Below are 16398 nucleotides of genomic sequence, written 5' to 3'. Positions count from 1 at the left end.
AATTTTTTCTCCCATTCAGTAGGTTGTCTGTTCACTTGGATGATAGTTTCTTTTCCTGGGCAGAAGCTCTTTAGGTTAATTAGATCCCACTGGCCAATTTTTGCTTTTGTTGCAATTGTTTTTGGTCTTTTCATCATTAAATATTTGCCTGTGCCTATCTCTTAAATGGTATTGCCTAGATTTTCTTCTAGAGTTTTTGGTTTTTTCTTCCCCCTCAAGATGGAGTCTTGCTGTTGTCAGCCTGGGCTGGAGTGCAATAGCTCGATCTTGGCTCGCTGCAACCTCTGCCTCCCCTCCTGGGTTCCAGCAATTATCTTGCCTCAGGCTCCTGAGTAGTTGGGATTACAGGGGCCTGCCACCATGCCCAGCTAATTTTTGCATTTTTTAGTAGAGACAGGGTTTCACCATTTTGGCCAGTCTGGTCTCAAACTCTTGACCTCAGGTGGTTTACCACCTCAGCCTCCCAAAGTGCTGGGATTACAGGCATGAGCCACTGTGCCCAGCCCTCTTCTAGAGTTTTTATAGCTTTGTGTTTTCCATTTAAATCTTTAATCCATCTTGAGTTGATTTTTGTATACAATATAAGAAACGGGCCCAGTTTCAATTTTCTGCATATGGCTAGCCAGTTCTCCTAACACAATTTTTTAAATAGGGAATCCTTTCCTCATGCTGGTTTTTGTCAGGTTTGCTGAAGATCAGATGGTTGTAGGTGTGTAGTCTTATAATTCTGGTTTCTCTATTCTGTTCCATTGATCTATGTTTCTGTTTTTGTACCAGTACTAAGCTGTTCTGGTTACTGTAGCATTGCAGTATAGTTTGAAATTGTGTAGCATGATACTTTCAGCTTTTTGTTATTGTTATTTAGGATTGTCTTGGCTATTCAGGTTCTTTTTCATTCCATTTTGAATTTTAAAATAGTTTTTTTTTTTTTTTTTTTTTTTTTCAAATTCTGTGAAGAATGTCAATGGAAGTTTAATGGGAATAGCACAGAATCTATAAAATGCTTTGTGCGGTATGGTCGTTTTCAGAATATTGATCTTTCTATCCTTGAGCATGGAATGTTCTTCTATTTGTTTGTGTCCTCTCTGATTTATTTGAGCAGAGGTTTGTAATTCTCCTTGAAGAGATCCCTTACTTTCCTTGTTACCTGTATTCCCAGGTATTTTATTCTTTTTGTGAAAATTGTGAGTGGGAGTTCATTCAGGATTTGGCTCTCAGCTTGTTTTTTGTTGCTGTGTAGGAATGCTAGTGTTATTTGCATATTGATTTTGTATCCGGAGACTTTGCTGAAGTTGCTTATCAGCTTAGGAAGCTTTTGGGCTGAGATGATGGGGTTTTCTAGATATGGGATCATGTCATTTGCAAACAAAGATAATTTGACTTCCTCCCTTCCTGTTTGAATATGCTTTGTTTCTTTTTTTTTTTTTTTTTTGCCTGATTGCCCTGGCCAGAACTTCCAATATTATATTGAATGGTAGTGGCGAGAGAGGGCATCCTTGTCTTGTGCCAGTTTTCAAGGGGAATGTTTCCAACTTTTGTCCATTCAGTATGAAACTGATTGTGGGTTTGTCATATATGGCTATTATTATGCTGATGTATGTTCCTTCAATATCTAGGTTATTGAGAGTTTTTAACATGAAGGGATGCTGAATTTTATAGAGAGCTCTTTTTACATTTATTGAGATAATCATGTGGGTTCTGTCTTTAGATCTGTTTGTGTGATGAATCACATTTATTGATTTGCATATGTTGAACCAACCTTGCAACCTGAGGATAAAGCCTACTTGATCATGCTGGATACACTTTTTGGTATGCTGCTGGATTCAGGTTGCTAGTAGTTTATTGAGGATTTCCGCATAAATGTTCATTAAGAATATTGGCCTAAAGTTTTCTTTTTTTGTTGTATCTCTGCCAGGTTTTCGTAGTAGGATGATGCTGGCCTCAGAATCAGTTAGGGAGGAATCTCTTAGTTTCAATTTTTTGGAATAGTTTCACTAGACATGGTAGGAGCTCTTCTTTGTACCTCTGGTAGAATTCAGTGGTGAATCCATGTGGTTCTCAGTTTTATTTTTGGTTGTTAGGCTATTTATTACTGCCTCAATTTGTTATTGGTCTGTTCAGGAATTTGATCTCTTCCTGGTTCAGTCTTGGGAGGGTATATTTGTCAAGGAATGTATCAATTACTTCTAGATTTTCTAGTTTATGTACATAGAGGTACTTATAGTATGCTCTGATTGTTGTTTGTGTTTCCGTGGGATCGGTGGAGATATCCGCCTTATCATTTCTGATTGTGTTTATTTGATTCTTCTCTCTTTTCTTCATTACTCTAGTTAGGAGTCTATCTATTTTATTAATTTTTCCAAAAACCAGCTCCTGGATTTATTGATTTTTTTGAAGGTATTTTTTGTGTCTCTGTCTCCTTTAGTTCAGCTCTGATCTTGGTTATTTCTTATCTTCCTCTAGCTTTTGGGTTTGTTTACTCTTGATTCTCTAGTTCTTTTAGTTGTGATGTTTGGGTGTTCACTTAAGATCTTTCTAGCTTTTTGATGTGGGCATTTTGTGCATAAATTTCTCTCTGAACAGTGCTTTAGCTGCATCCCAAAGATTCTGGTACATTGTCTCTTCATTCACATTAGTTTAAAAGAACTTCTTGATTTTTGCCTTAATTTCATTAATTACCCAATAGTCATTCAGGATCAAGTTGTGCTGCTTCCATGTAGTTGTGTGGTTTTGAGTGAATATTTAAAACTTAAGTTCTAATTTGATTACACTGAGGTCTGAGAGACTGTTTGTTATGATTTCAGTTCTTTTGCATTTGCTTAGGAGTGTTTTACTTCTGATTATGTGATCAATTTTAGAGTAAGTGCCATGTGGTGATGAGAAGAATTTATATTCTATTGTTTTTGGGTGGAGTGTTCTCTAGATGTCTATTATGTTCACTTGATCCAGAGCAGAGTTCAGATCCTGAATATCTTTGTTAATTTTCTGTCTCGATAATCTGTCTAATATTGTCAGTGGTATGTTAAAGTCTCCCACTATTGTTGTATGAGACTCTAAGTCTCTCTGAAGGTCTCTAAGAATTTGCTTTATGAATCTGGGTGCTCCTGTATTAGGTACATATATATCTAGGATAGTTAGCTTTTCTTGTTGAATTGAACCCCTTACCATTATGTAATGCCCTTTTTGTCATTTTTGATTGTTGTTGGTTTACAGTCTGTCTTGTCAGAATTAGGTTTGTACCCTCTGTTTTTCTTCTTTTTGACCATTTGTTTGGTAAATTTACCTCTTTCCTTTATTTTGAGCCTATGTATGTCTTTGCATGTGAGATGATTCTTTTGAAGACAGCATACCAATGGATCTTGGCTCTTTATCCAGCTCACCACTCTATCTTTTAATTAGGGCATTTACCCTATTTACATTTAAGGTTAGTATTGTTATGTGTGGATTTAATCCTGTCATCATGATGCTAGCTGGTTATTTTGCAGACTTGTGTATGTAGTTGCTTCATAGTGTCACTGGTCTATGTACTTCAGTTCATTTTTGTAGTGGCTGGTAACAGTTTTTCCTTTCCATATTTAGTGCTTCCTTCAGGAACTCTTGAAGGCCTGCTGGTAATGAATTCCTCAGCGTTTGCTTGTCTGAAAAGGGTGTTATTTCTTCTTGCTTATTGATATTGTTTGGTTCTGTGTTCCTACCAGAATCTCACATTGAATTGTAATAATCCCCACATGTCAAGGGCATTTCACCTGTTGGCACTCCATTCTCTCTCTTGCTCCCCTGTGAACAGGTGCCTTCTGCCATGATTGTAAGTTTCCTGAGGCATCCCCAGCCATGTGGATCTGAGTCAATTAATCCTCTTTTCTTTATAAATTATTCAGTCTCAGTATTTCTTCATAGCTGCATGATAGTGGGCTAATACACTTATGAAGCATAGTTTAGCTGGATATAAAATCCTGGGTTGGAAATTATTTCCTTTAAGAATGTTGAATATTGGTCCCCAATCTCTTCTGGCTTGTAGTGTGTCCACAGAGAGGTCTGCTCTTAGTCTAATGGGCTTCCCTTTGTAGGTGGCCTGGCCTTTCTTTTTTGCTTCCCTTAACATTTCTTCTTTCATTTCAACCTTGGAGAATCTGATGATTATGTGTCTTAGGGTTGATTTTCTTGTGGAATACCTTACTGGGGTTCTCTGCATTTCCTGAATTTGAATGTTGGCCTGTCTTGCTAGGGTAAGGAAGTTCTCCTGGATGTTATCCTTAAGTATATTTTCTAACCTGGTTCCATTCATCCCATCTCTTTCAGGCACTCCAATCAGTCATAGATTTGGTCTCTTTACATAATCCCATATTTCTTGGAGGTTTCATTCATTTCTTTTCATTCTTTTTTTCTGTATTATTGTCTGCCTGTCTGATTTAAGAAAGATTGTCTTCAAGCTCTGAGATTCTTTCCTCCTGGGTCTATTCTGCTATTAATATTTGTGACTGCATTGCGAAGTTCTTGGAGTGTATTTTTCAGCTCTAACAGGTTGGTTATGTTCTCTAAACTGGCTATTTTGGCTGTCAGCTCTTGCATTGTTTTATCATAATTATTAGCTTCTTTGCATTGGGTTGTAACATGCCTTTTTAATTTTTTTTTAAGCTCAGTGAAGTTTGTTATTAACCACCTTCTGAAGTCTACTTCTGTCAATTCAGCCATCTTAGCTTCAGTCCAGTTCTGAGCCTTTGCTGTAGAGGTGTTGTGGCCATTCAGTGGAAAAGGTGCACTCTGGCTTTTTGAGTTTTCAGCATTTTGGGGTTGACTGTTTCTCATATTTGTGGGCTTATCTATCTTTGGTCTTTAGGTTGCTGACCTTTTGATGGATTTTTGTGGGTTGTTGTTGTTTTCTATTTGCTTTACTTTTAACAGTCTGGCCACTGTTCTGAAGGGCTGCTTCAGTTTCCTGGGTGTCTACTCCAGACCCTAGTTGCCTCGGTTTTTCCTGTAGCTGGAGGTACTACCATTGAAGGCTGTGAGACAGTAAAGAGGCAGCCTGCCCCTTCCTCTGGAAGCTCCATCCCCGTGGGGTACTGACCTATTGCCAGCCTGGATGTGCCTGTAGGAGGTGGCTGGAGACCCTGGCTAAGAGGTCTCACCCAGTCAGGAGGAACAGGATCAGGGACCCACTTAAAGAAACACTCTGGCTGCTTTTTGGTAGAGCAGTTCTGCTGTGTTGGAGATCCCTTCATTCCCTGATCAGTTTGAGTTCTCCAAGGCCCATAGGCTCCACCGGTTGAGAAGTGTGAATTGCCAAGGTAGAGGCTGGCCTTGCCCCTCAGGCACTTTGTTCCAGGGAGAACATGTGCAAGGGTGGCTGGAGGCTGCAGCTGGGAGGACCTGGCTGGAAGAACCTGCCCTGCAAGGAGGAGTGGATCAGGGCCCCATTTAAAGAAACAATTTGTCCACACCTTTAAAAAACAGCTGTCTAGAGGTGGGGAATTTCTTCTGCCCTTGTTGGCTTGGACTCTCCAAAACCTGCAGGTTGGAACACATGAGTTTTCCAACCAACCTAGGTGGCAGCCTTCCTCTCCCTAGGGAACTCTATACCAGGGAGAGATCAGAGCTCTATCTCTATTACATACAAGTGGGCATGGCTAAAAGGCCTGGCTGGGAGATCCTGCCCAGTGAGGAGGAATGGATCGGGGTTCCACTTAAAGAAGAAGCCTGGCCACGATCAGAAAAAGCTGCTGTGTTGTGCTGTTAGGGGGACCCTCCCTTGTCCAGACCATTTTGACTCTCCAAAGCCCACAGGCTGGAACTGCTGAGCTGTCCAACCATCCTTGGTGGTGGTCCTCCCCTTCCCTGGGTACTTTGTGCCAGGGAGAGATCAGATCTCTGTCTCTAATACATGCCAGCAGAATGGCTGGAGGGTCCATCTGGGATGTCCTGCTCAGTGAGAAGGAATGGATGGGGGCCCTGCTCAAAGAAGTATTCTGGCCACAATCTGGCAAAGCCACTGTGTTGCACTGCTGGGGGGACCCTTCCTCATCTGGATTGTTTGGACTCTCCAAAGCCCACAGGCTAAAATGGCTGAGTCAACCAAGCAGCAGAGATGGTGCTTGCCTCTCTCCATAGGGCTCCATCCAGTCTCAGGCAGGCTCCACTCTGTTGCTAGTGGCTGGCTCAAATTCCAAGCTGGTGGGTCTTATGAGGTACTAAGGAAGTGGGGACCCACAAAATGACACTGCTTGGCTTCCTGCATTCTGCCGCTTCTTAGGGGTATGTGTGGAATTCTTGCCATGCCTGAATTGCAGACTCGTTTGCTGCAAATCCCAGGTCTAGAATATTTAAAGCTCCTCGGTCTCTGAGTGTGCCTGAGCAGCTGCTCTGTGAAGACTCCATCCAGCTCTATGTGTCGGATCCAAGGCTCTGGTGGCAGGGGCTCACAAGGGTATCTCCTGATCTGTAAGCTACAAAGATCTGTGGGAGAAGTGTGGTTTCCCAGGGTCATACAATCACTCACCACTTCCCTTGGCTGGGGGTGGGGGTTCCCTTGGCTCCATGTTGCTCCTAGGTGAGCTGTTGCCCCACCATGCTTTTCTTTGTTCTCCATGTGTTGAGTTCTTTCCCTAATGAGTTCCAATGTGGGAACCTGGACATTTCAGTTGAAGATGCTATATTCACCTGCCACTTTTGTTCCTCTCCTTGAGTGCCATGGACCACAGCTGCTTCTAATCATCCATTTTGGTTGGCCCCTCCCCCTAAACTTTCATCTTAAAACTGCTTTTGCTACATTCCATAAGTTTTTGTGTGTTGTGTCTCCATTTTAGTCTCAAAATATTTTTCTATTTCTCTTTTGATGTTTCTCTAGACTCAGGTTGTTCAGGAGTGTGATGTTTAATTTCCACATATGTGTAAATTTTTTAGTTTTTCTCCTGTTAATGATTTCTAGTTTCATAGCATTGTGTTTGGAAAAGCTACTTGATATTTATACTGAATGGGGAAAAGTTGAAAGCATTTCCCCTGAGAACTGGCACAAGACAAGGATGCCCACTTTTACCACTTATGTTCAATATAGTACTAGAAGCCCTAGTCAGAGCAATCAGACAAGAGAAAGAAATAAAGGGCATCCAAATTAGAAAAGAGAAAGTCAAACTCACTGTTTACTGAAGATATAATTATATACTTAGAAAACCCTAAAGACTCATCTAAAAATCTCCTAGATCTGATAAACAAATTCAGTAAAGTCTCAGGATACAAAACCAATGTACACAAATCAGTAGTGCTGCTTTACACCAACAGGGACCGAGTTGAGAATCAAATTAAGAACTCAATCCCTTTTACAACAGCTGCAAAAAAAAAAAGAAAAAAAAAAAAAGAACCTCGTGATTATACTTAACCAAGGAGGTGAACGATCACTACGATGAAACTACAAAACTCTGCTGTGAAAGAAATTATAAATGACACAAACATATGGAAACAGAGTCCATGCTCATGGATGGCAAGAATCAATATTGTGAAAATAACCATACTGACAAAAGAAATCTATAGATTTAATGAAATTTCCGTCAGAAGACCATCATCATTCTTCAGAAAACTAGAAAAAAAATGCTAAAATTCATACGGAACTAAAAAAAGAGTCTGCATAGCCACAGCAATACAAAGCAAAAGGAACAAATCTGGAAGCATCACATTACCTGATTTCAAATTATACTACAAGACTATAGTTATCAAAACAGCATGGTACTGATATAAAAATAGGCACATAGACCAATGGAATACAATAGAGAATCCAGAAATAAAGCCAAATATTTATAGCCAATTGATCTTTGACAAAGCTTAAAAAACACAAATTGGGGAAAGGATACTCTATTCAGTAAGTGATACTGGGAAAACTGGCAAATCACTACCGAAGAATGAAACTGGTTCCCCATTTCTCACCTTATACAAAAATCAGCTCGGCATTGATCAAGGATCTGAATCTAACACCTGAAACTATAGAAGTTCTAGAAGATAACATCCCAAAAACTCTTCTGGACATGGGCTTAGGCAAAGAACTCATGACTAAGACCCCAAAAACAAATGCAACAAAAACGAAAATAAATAAATGGGATCTAAATAAACTAAAAAGCTTAAAGCTTCTGCACAGCTAAAGAAATAATCATCAGAGTAAACAGACAACCCACAGAGGAGCAAATATTCACAAACTATCCATCCAACAAAGTACTAGTATCCAGAATCTACAAAGAACTCAAACAAATCAGCAAGAAAATAAAAAAATCCCATCAAAAAGTAGACAAAGGACATGAATAGATATGTCTCAAAAGAAGATACATGAACAGTCAGCAAACATATAATAAAGTGCGGCCAGGCACAGTGGCTGATGCCTTTAGTCCCAGCACTTTGGGAGGCCGAGGTGGCTGGATCACCTGAGGTCAGAAATTTGAGATCAGCCTGGCCAACGTGGCGAAATTCCATCTCTACTAAAAAAATACAAAAACTAGCTAGACATGGTGGTGCCTGCCTATAATCCCAGCTACTTGGGAGGCTGAGGCAGGAGAATTGCTTGAAACCAGGAGGCAGAGGTTGCAGTGAGCCGAGACTGCACCATTGCACTCCAGCCTGGGTGACAAGAACGAGAAACTCTGTCTCAAAAAAAAAAAAAAAAAAAAGAAAAAAAGAAAAAATGTGTAACCTCACTAATTATCAGGAAATGTGAATTAAGACCACAATGAAATATCACCTTACTCCTGCAAGAATGACCACAATTAAAATGTCAAAAAACAAAAAGATGTTGGAGTGGATGTGATGAAATGGGAACACTTTTTCACTGTTGGTAGGAATGTAAATTAGTACAACCACTATAGAAAACAATATGGAGGCTCCTTAAAGAACTAAAAGTAGAACTGAGATTTTATCTAACAATTCCACTACTGGGTATCTACCCAAAGGGAAAGAAGTCGTTATACAAAAAAGACACATGCACAAACATGTTTATAGCAGCACAATTTGCAATTACAAGATATGAAACCAAAGTGTCCATTAACCAATGGGTAAATAAAGAAAATGTGGTATATATACACCATGGAACACTACCCAGCCATAAAAAGGAATAAATTATGTCTCTTGTAGCAACTTGGATGGAGCTGGAGGTCATGATTCTAAGTGAAGTAACTAAGGAATGGAAAACCAAATATTGTATGTTCTCACTTAAAGTGGGAGCTAAGATATGAGGATACAAAGGCATACGAATGATATAATGGACTTTGAGGATGTGTGGGGAAGGATGGGAGGGGGTAAGGAATAAAAGACTACATATTGGGTACTGTGCACATTGTGATAAGTGATGGGTGCACTAAAATCTCAGAAATCACCACTAAAGAACTTATCCATGTAACCAAAAACCACTTGTACCCCCAAAACTATTGAAATTTTAAAAAGACATGATACAACTTTAATGTCCTCAAATATTTTTTAGAGAAGGGGTCTCAGTCAATTTATCCTTCCACCTCAACATCCTGAGTAGCTGGGATTACAGGTATAAGCCACTCCACCTAGCTTAAATTTGTAAAGTTGTCTTGAGGCCTAACATATGATCTACCCTGGAGAATGTTTTGTATACACTTGAGCAGAGTAAAGTGAAGTTTTTCTGAATAAATTGAGGTTCACTTCCAATGTTTTCTTGTTGGTTTTCTTTCTAGATAACCTATTCATTGTGTGATATCCGTACCATGGGATACAGGTATTGACATCTCCTAATAATATCATATAGCTGTCTATTTCTTCCTTCAGATCTGCCAATAGTTGTTTTATACATTTAGGTGCTCCATTGTAGAGTGCATATACATTGACAATTATCATATCCTCTTGATGAATTGATCCCTTTGTCATTACATAATAAACTTCTTTGTCTCTTGTTATAGTTTTTGACTTAAGTCTATTTTGTTTGATACACATATAGCTACTCCTCCTATCTTTTGGTTTTTATTTGCATGAAATATCTTTTCCATCCCTTCACTTTCAGCCTATGTATGTCCTTAAAGCTAAAATGAGTTTCTTACAGGCAGTGTATTGTTGTATCTTGTGTGTGTGTGTTTTAAAATTCAGCCACCCTGTGTCTTTCTGATTGGTGAATTTGTTTTATTTAAATCTGAAGTAATTATTAATAGATTAGGACTCGCTATTGCCATTTCAAATTATTTTCTATTTTATAGTTCCTTTTTCATCTCTTGCTCTCTTCTCCTGTTATTTGATTTTATATAGCAGTATGCTTGATTTTTTTTCTTTCCATCTTTTAAATATCTACTCTAGGTTTTTACTCTGTGATTATCATGGGGTTACAAAAAATATTTAACAGGTATAACAGTCTAAGTTTATTTTAATTTCAATAGCATACAGAAACTTTACCATTTATTACTGCCCACATTTTAAGATTTAATTTCACAATTTGTTATATTGCTTATTAACAAATTATTATAGGTACAATTATTTTAATATGCTTGTCTTTTCACCTTTATAGTAGAGTTTAAAATGATTTATGCACCACAATTACAATATTATTCTGAATTTTATCATTTACTTACCTTTACCAGTGAGTTTTATACTTTTATATGCTTTCATTTTACTAATTAGTGTCCCATGTATTAACTGGAAGAACTCCCTTTAATAGTTCATGTAAGGCAGGTCTAGTGGTGATGAATTCCTTAAGCTTCTGTTTATCTGGGAAAGTCTTTATCTTTACCTCATTACTGAAGGATAACTTTGCTACAGAAAGTTTTCTTAGTTGACTTTTCCACTCCCCAGAACTTTGAATATTATCATTCTGCTCTATACTGGCCTTCAAGGTTTGTGCCAAGATATTCATCAAGTCTAAGATAGCTTTGTGTTGTTGTTGTTTGTAACAAGTCTCATTTATTTATGCTTTCAAATTTTTTCCCTTATCTTTGATTTTTGATAATATTATTATAATATGTCTCTGTGAAGTCCTCTTTGCAATGAAACTATTTGGGGGCTTTTGAGAATCATGTACATGAATTGTCCATATTTCTCTCAATATTTGTAAAATTTTCAGCCACTATCTATTTAAATAACTTTTCTGATTCTTTCTCTCTATTTTTTTCTCCTTCTGGGGACTCCATATTTCTTGTATCATTTCTCTTGATGGTGTCTTATAAATATCATAAGGCTTCTTTATTTTTTATATTCTGTTTTCTTTTTTATCCTGTGATTGGATAATTTCAAATTACCTAACTTCGAGTTCACATATTTTCTTCTGTTTGACTATTTAAGTGTGCTATTTAAGTCCTATTTTGCATTTTTCATTTCCTTCACTGTATTTGTCACCTCTAGAATTTCATTTTAAAAATAATTTATATCTCTTTGTTGATCTTCTCACTTTGTTTATGTATTTTTTCCTAATTTCATTTTTATCTATTTGTGTCCTTTTTTTAGCTTACTGAGATTCCTTGAAACAATAATTTTGGATTCCTTGTTAGGCAATTTATAGAACTCCATTTTTTTTTGCTGGTGTCATATTTCCTTGTTTTTTAATGTTCTTTGAAGTCTTGCATTGCTAACCTCACATTTAAAGAAGAAACCACCTTTTCCAGTTCTTACTGACTGGCCTTGGGAAAGAAATATCTTCATCAGTGAGCCAGGTTGGGGATTCTGAGGCTCTCTCAGACCTTTTCTGTGGATGTACTCACTCCATCCTTCATGTTCTCTTTTGGGAGAAAATTCTTAAAAATTCAAGAATTTCTCAAAACCAGGTCTGGTATTGAGAGTCTTCTGTTTGTTTTCCCTATAGCAGTGCCTTGAAATGCTTAAGTTTGTCTGCCTTTCTCCAATCCTGCAGAATGAAGCTGGTTGACTGCATGTGCTCATGAGCTTGTGTGCAAAGGCTCCCACTTGTTGTTGAGGGAGTGCACATGGGAAGTAAGCCACCAGGAATATGGGTGAGGTGTGTGGAACATTGAAGGTGCCTGTGGGCCAGTTGGGAGGAGAGGGTCTGTGGGTGAGGCACTCCAACTTACTTATGGTGGTCCTCCTGAAGGAGTTCATGTGGTTGTTAGTTGGACACAACGCCCTTTTTTGAGTTTCTAGCCCTGCCTCTGTTTCCTGCTCCCAGCCTCCCCCAGCCACTTAGCCATGCTGATCCCTTCAGTATGGGGAGATGAGAAAGAGATGGGACTCTGAGGCAGTGCCCTGAACAGCTGGCATAGTCAGGCTCACTATGCTTTCACTTTGCCCTATGAGAGGTATCATGGGCTGAGGGGCTTTCTCTTGTCACTAAGCTGTGCCACCTTGGGCAAGTAGTAAAAAGGGTAAAGGGAGACTGGTTTTCTTCCCTTTTAATGTATTATTGGAATGTATTTTTTGAAACTTCTCTGCTGGGCTCCCAGATACCCACAAATGTATTCTTTGTGGTTCCTTTGTGCACTATGGGTGCACTATGGGGAGGTAGTAACAAATAACTTCTATTTAGCCATCTTGCTGATGTCACTCCTCTAGGAAGATGACACATTCCTACCAGTTGCTATGTAACTGACTGACAGAACTTCATTGTGAAAGGAAGATATTTTCTTGCCCCATTGACTTGAGGGCTTGGATATATGACTTGCTTTATGCTACGGAATGTGTTCATAAGTAATAAAGGCAAAGTTGGAGGAAAAGTGTTAAGACCTTTCTCATGAATTGTCTATACTCTGTTTCCTTCTGCCAGGAGGAGGTGGTACTTTTAGCCTGATTGTTATCTGATCACAGTTGTAACCAAGACAGCAGAGGAGAAAATGATTCTTCTTGAAAATGCTTTGAACATTCTTGTATCTTTTCTGGGTAGCTTGTCAAGTTTCAAACAAAACAAAAATATACATTTTGACATTTTGGGGGACTATATGTATTATATTTTTATCAAACGGGTGATAACTAACATTTTTCCAGCATTGCATCTTCCAGTCACTGAATATGTGTGTGTGTGTGTTTTTTCTAGCCTCAATAATGATTTATAGTTTTTCCCCATATCTTTTGGTGGATTTATTTATTGGTATTTTTGATGCTTTTAAAATTAACTTTTAAAAATCTCATATTCTAACTCGTCATAGCTAACAAATAGAAATACTGATTTTTTAAAATACCAAGCTTGTTCAGTAATTTTGCTAAATTAATTTGTTTTAATAACTTATCTATAAATTATTTTATATTTTCATGTACGAATCTGCCTTTTCCTCCCTTGCCACACACACAGAATGTAGCAACAGTTTAATTTATACCAGGTGTTCAACACCTACTATTAAATGGAACAAAATTCTAAGTGTTTCTTAATCAAGGCTGGGAGTCTTTTTCAAAATAACCGTTTCTGCATCTCATCTGCTCTCATAGGTTTGGGCTAGGGCCTGAGCACGTGTATTCTAAAAAATTTTCCAAATTATTCTGATGCAAAAACCTTGTTGTGAAGCACTCTTCTATATCAATAAAATAATATAAAATACAAATACATTTTCTGTATAATTCAAGTCCTGAATATATTTTGCACTCAAATGTCTGAGAAGCTGATGCAAGAACATTCATTGTTTTGGACATATTTGTTTACATTTCCTTTTATCCTTGATTTGATAAGGATACACTATAAAAATCAACCAATCAAAATGTAAATATTAGATTTTTTGTAAGAAGAAAAGGGAATTTAAATGTGAGATTCTTTAAATCATTTAAAAGAATTGTGGCAGAGCAAGCTAAGAAATGGATGTGTAGAGAAGAGGTGGCTGAATGTTTTCTCTCTTGGCTGAAACCTCCACAAACAACAAGCTACCATGAGTAAATCATTTTTTAAATGGATGAGACTAGGAATCCAGATGTTTGGAAGCAAGATACTAGCTGGTAATGTGCTATAGCCCATCATCCAGGCCCTTCCTGAGGGAAATGATAGCAAAGCCAGACTCTCTGCTTTCTAAATATCCTCTAGAAACCAATCTTGTTGTCACCAACATCACAACTTTGTTTCAGCTGGCAATTTACCAACATCTGCTTGGCAAGGACTCTTTTCCCTTGACTCTCAGATATATGTGTTTTCCTATTTTGAAGCACTGAACCCAACACACAGCAAGAAGAGAGTATTGAAGTCACAACGACTATATGCCAATTTATTTGCAGAAAAACCTCTGATCTTCTTATTTAAAGTATTTTTCTTACCTTCACAATCATGGCAGTATAAATTATCAGTGTGTACTTCGCTGCTTGGAGTAATCTAAAGGAAAGAAAACATATGCATTTACATCTATTCAGGTAGCCTTTCACAGTTATTTTGAGTTTTGCAAAGAAAATGGGACAGGTGCTATAGTGCTACATTACAGAATATCAAATATTGTGCTTTACTAGCATTTCAACTCCAAGGGTTTATAAATTTTAAAAATGAGATTAAATGGTTGGCAGAGGGAGAGTTTATTAAATGTACAAAATCATCAATAACATCCATTACATTTAGATTGGAACATGGTCAAGCACATCTTTTCAGTTCTTTGACCACTTTTACGATTGTCAAACTTATTCAATCATTTGTTGAGTGCAAAAGTTGTATTTATTAGGAAGGAGACAGAGAGTTTGTTTGGCTGCTTATAGTCCAAGTTGGACAGATAAATCGTTTCAGCATTGCACAAGCCAGCTGAGAGATAATTAAGTCATTTGAATGTGAGGTTTCTTGGCTTCCCTCTCTCATTTTTTCCCTTGTCTCTTCTTGGAAGCAAAAACCACGAATCTTGTCCCATGTCCTTCCCCTGACTGTTTTTAACATTCCCTTTTCCTCCCTGAAGTAAGGGCATAGTATTTCCTCTTATTGAAGAAAAAATATTGAGAAAAATTACTAGCAAAGATTCATAAAGTGAACCTTAGATAGCTGTAGACTCTGTAAATATGTCTTTTAAGCTTGTATGATCTCAAAATAATCTATTTAAGCATCATTTCTTTTTTAGAATGTAAATTCTTTCAGGACACAGATATAGCTTATTCATCTTTGCATCCTTAAAACCTAATATAATAGGTGATAAGGAAGTTCTCCTCAAACAAAACTGAACTGAAGATCAAATAGTAAACTTTTTAATTTTATGGATAAAGAAACAGACCCAGACCCAGAAGTTGAAGTGATTTGCCCAGTTCTAAGATAGTCAGTGGTAATGTCCTTCTACTTTGCCGAAGAGTTAAAAGCCAGCTTTTTCTTTTTTTTTTTTTTTCCTCTACCTGGGCTGTGCAAACTCATCCAGAGAGGAACACATAAAGCATATGAGGCCACTTGGAGACATCATAAAAGATTTTGGGCAGTGGAACAATCATTTGGCTGGTGATCCTTGGATCTCCACATTTTGTTCTCATAGTCCCAGATGGTAACATGATTTCACATGCCCAGTGTCTGGCTAAATGATTTTGTCCAAATTCAATGTCAAGAATATAAAATGATGTGATCTGGGAGGGACAAATAATTGGAACCGACTGCATAAATAATATGTGCTCTTTTAATTAATGAAATAGAATTGTATCTAGCTGTACAAAGCCTAAGTGCAGATACATTTTATGATTGTATATCCTCAAATCTAAGTAACTTTAAACATTTAAAACTTTAGGTGTTTAAAGGTATTTAAAATATTTTTTCTGTACCCAATTAAATTCTGTCACTTTCCCTTATGTATGTAATATACATATCTCTATAAGTGTTGTGTTAACAATATTAAACATCTCAAAATTAATGGTACTATTTAGTTGTTTCTTACACATGTATTCAAATGTCAGTATTTCATTACTCTTAGCCTCATAGGTGACACTGTCTTTTAAGAAATTACTTTGGGGTGTTTTATTACAAGTTAATTTCTGTTGAGTATTTGAAATGGTTTTTCTGTGTAAGTAAAGGTTTGACTTACTTTCCATAAAAATAGAGTGTATTATTTGAATACAAGATATTGGTTGTTTTCCAAAAAATCAGTGTCAAGTAGTTAGTTCATATCTGAGCTATAATATAGTATTGTTCCTGTTTTGACTGCTGCTTTGACTTAAACAGAATCATTCCCCATTTTATTGCCAACAAATGTTGAATTTGGAGATAGAATTACATACATTGGATTAAATGCAGTACACAAATAAATACAGTATGCTGCTGTTTAAGGACTGCTGGTGCAATCTGCTGCCAATTCCTGAAACATTAAATTCTACTACTCCTCTACTAAATAATAATATAGGCTTGAGGTGCACTGGAGAACAGGAGCTGGTACAGCTATTGAAATCAACAGACTCAGGCATCGAGTCACCAATTTGGGCTGGAAACTTGCCAAGGTAGATTTTATTTTATTTTTAAACTACTGTTAAAGCTGGCAGAATTAAAACGTACACACACACACACACACACACACACTCTACAAATAAGGACAAAAATGAATATGAGTTACG

This window comes from Macaca thibetana, chromosome 8, assembly GCF_024542745.1.
Source record: "Macaca thibetana thibetana isolate TM-01 chromosome 8, ASM2454274v1, whole genome shotgun sequence".
Taxonomy (NCBI): Eukaryota; Metazoa; Chordata; class Mammalia; order Primates; family Cercopithecidae; genus Macaca; species Macaca thibetana.
The sequence above is the reverse complement of the archived record's forward strand: the minus strand, read 5'-3'. Positions refer to the sequence as shown.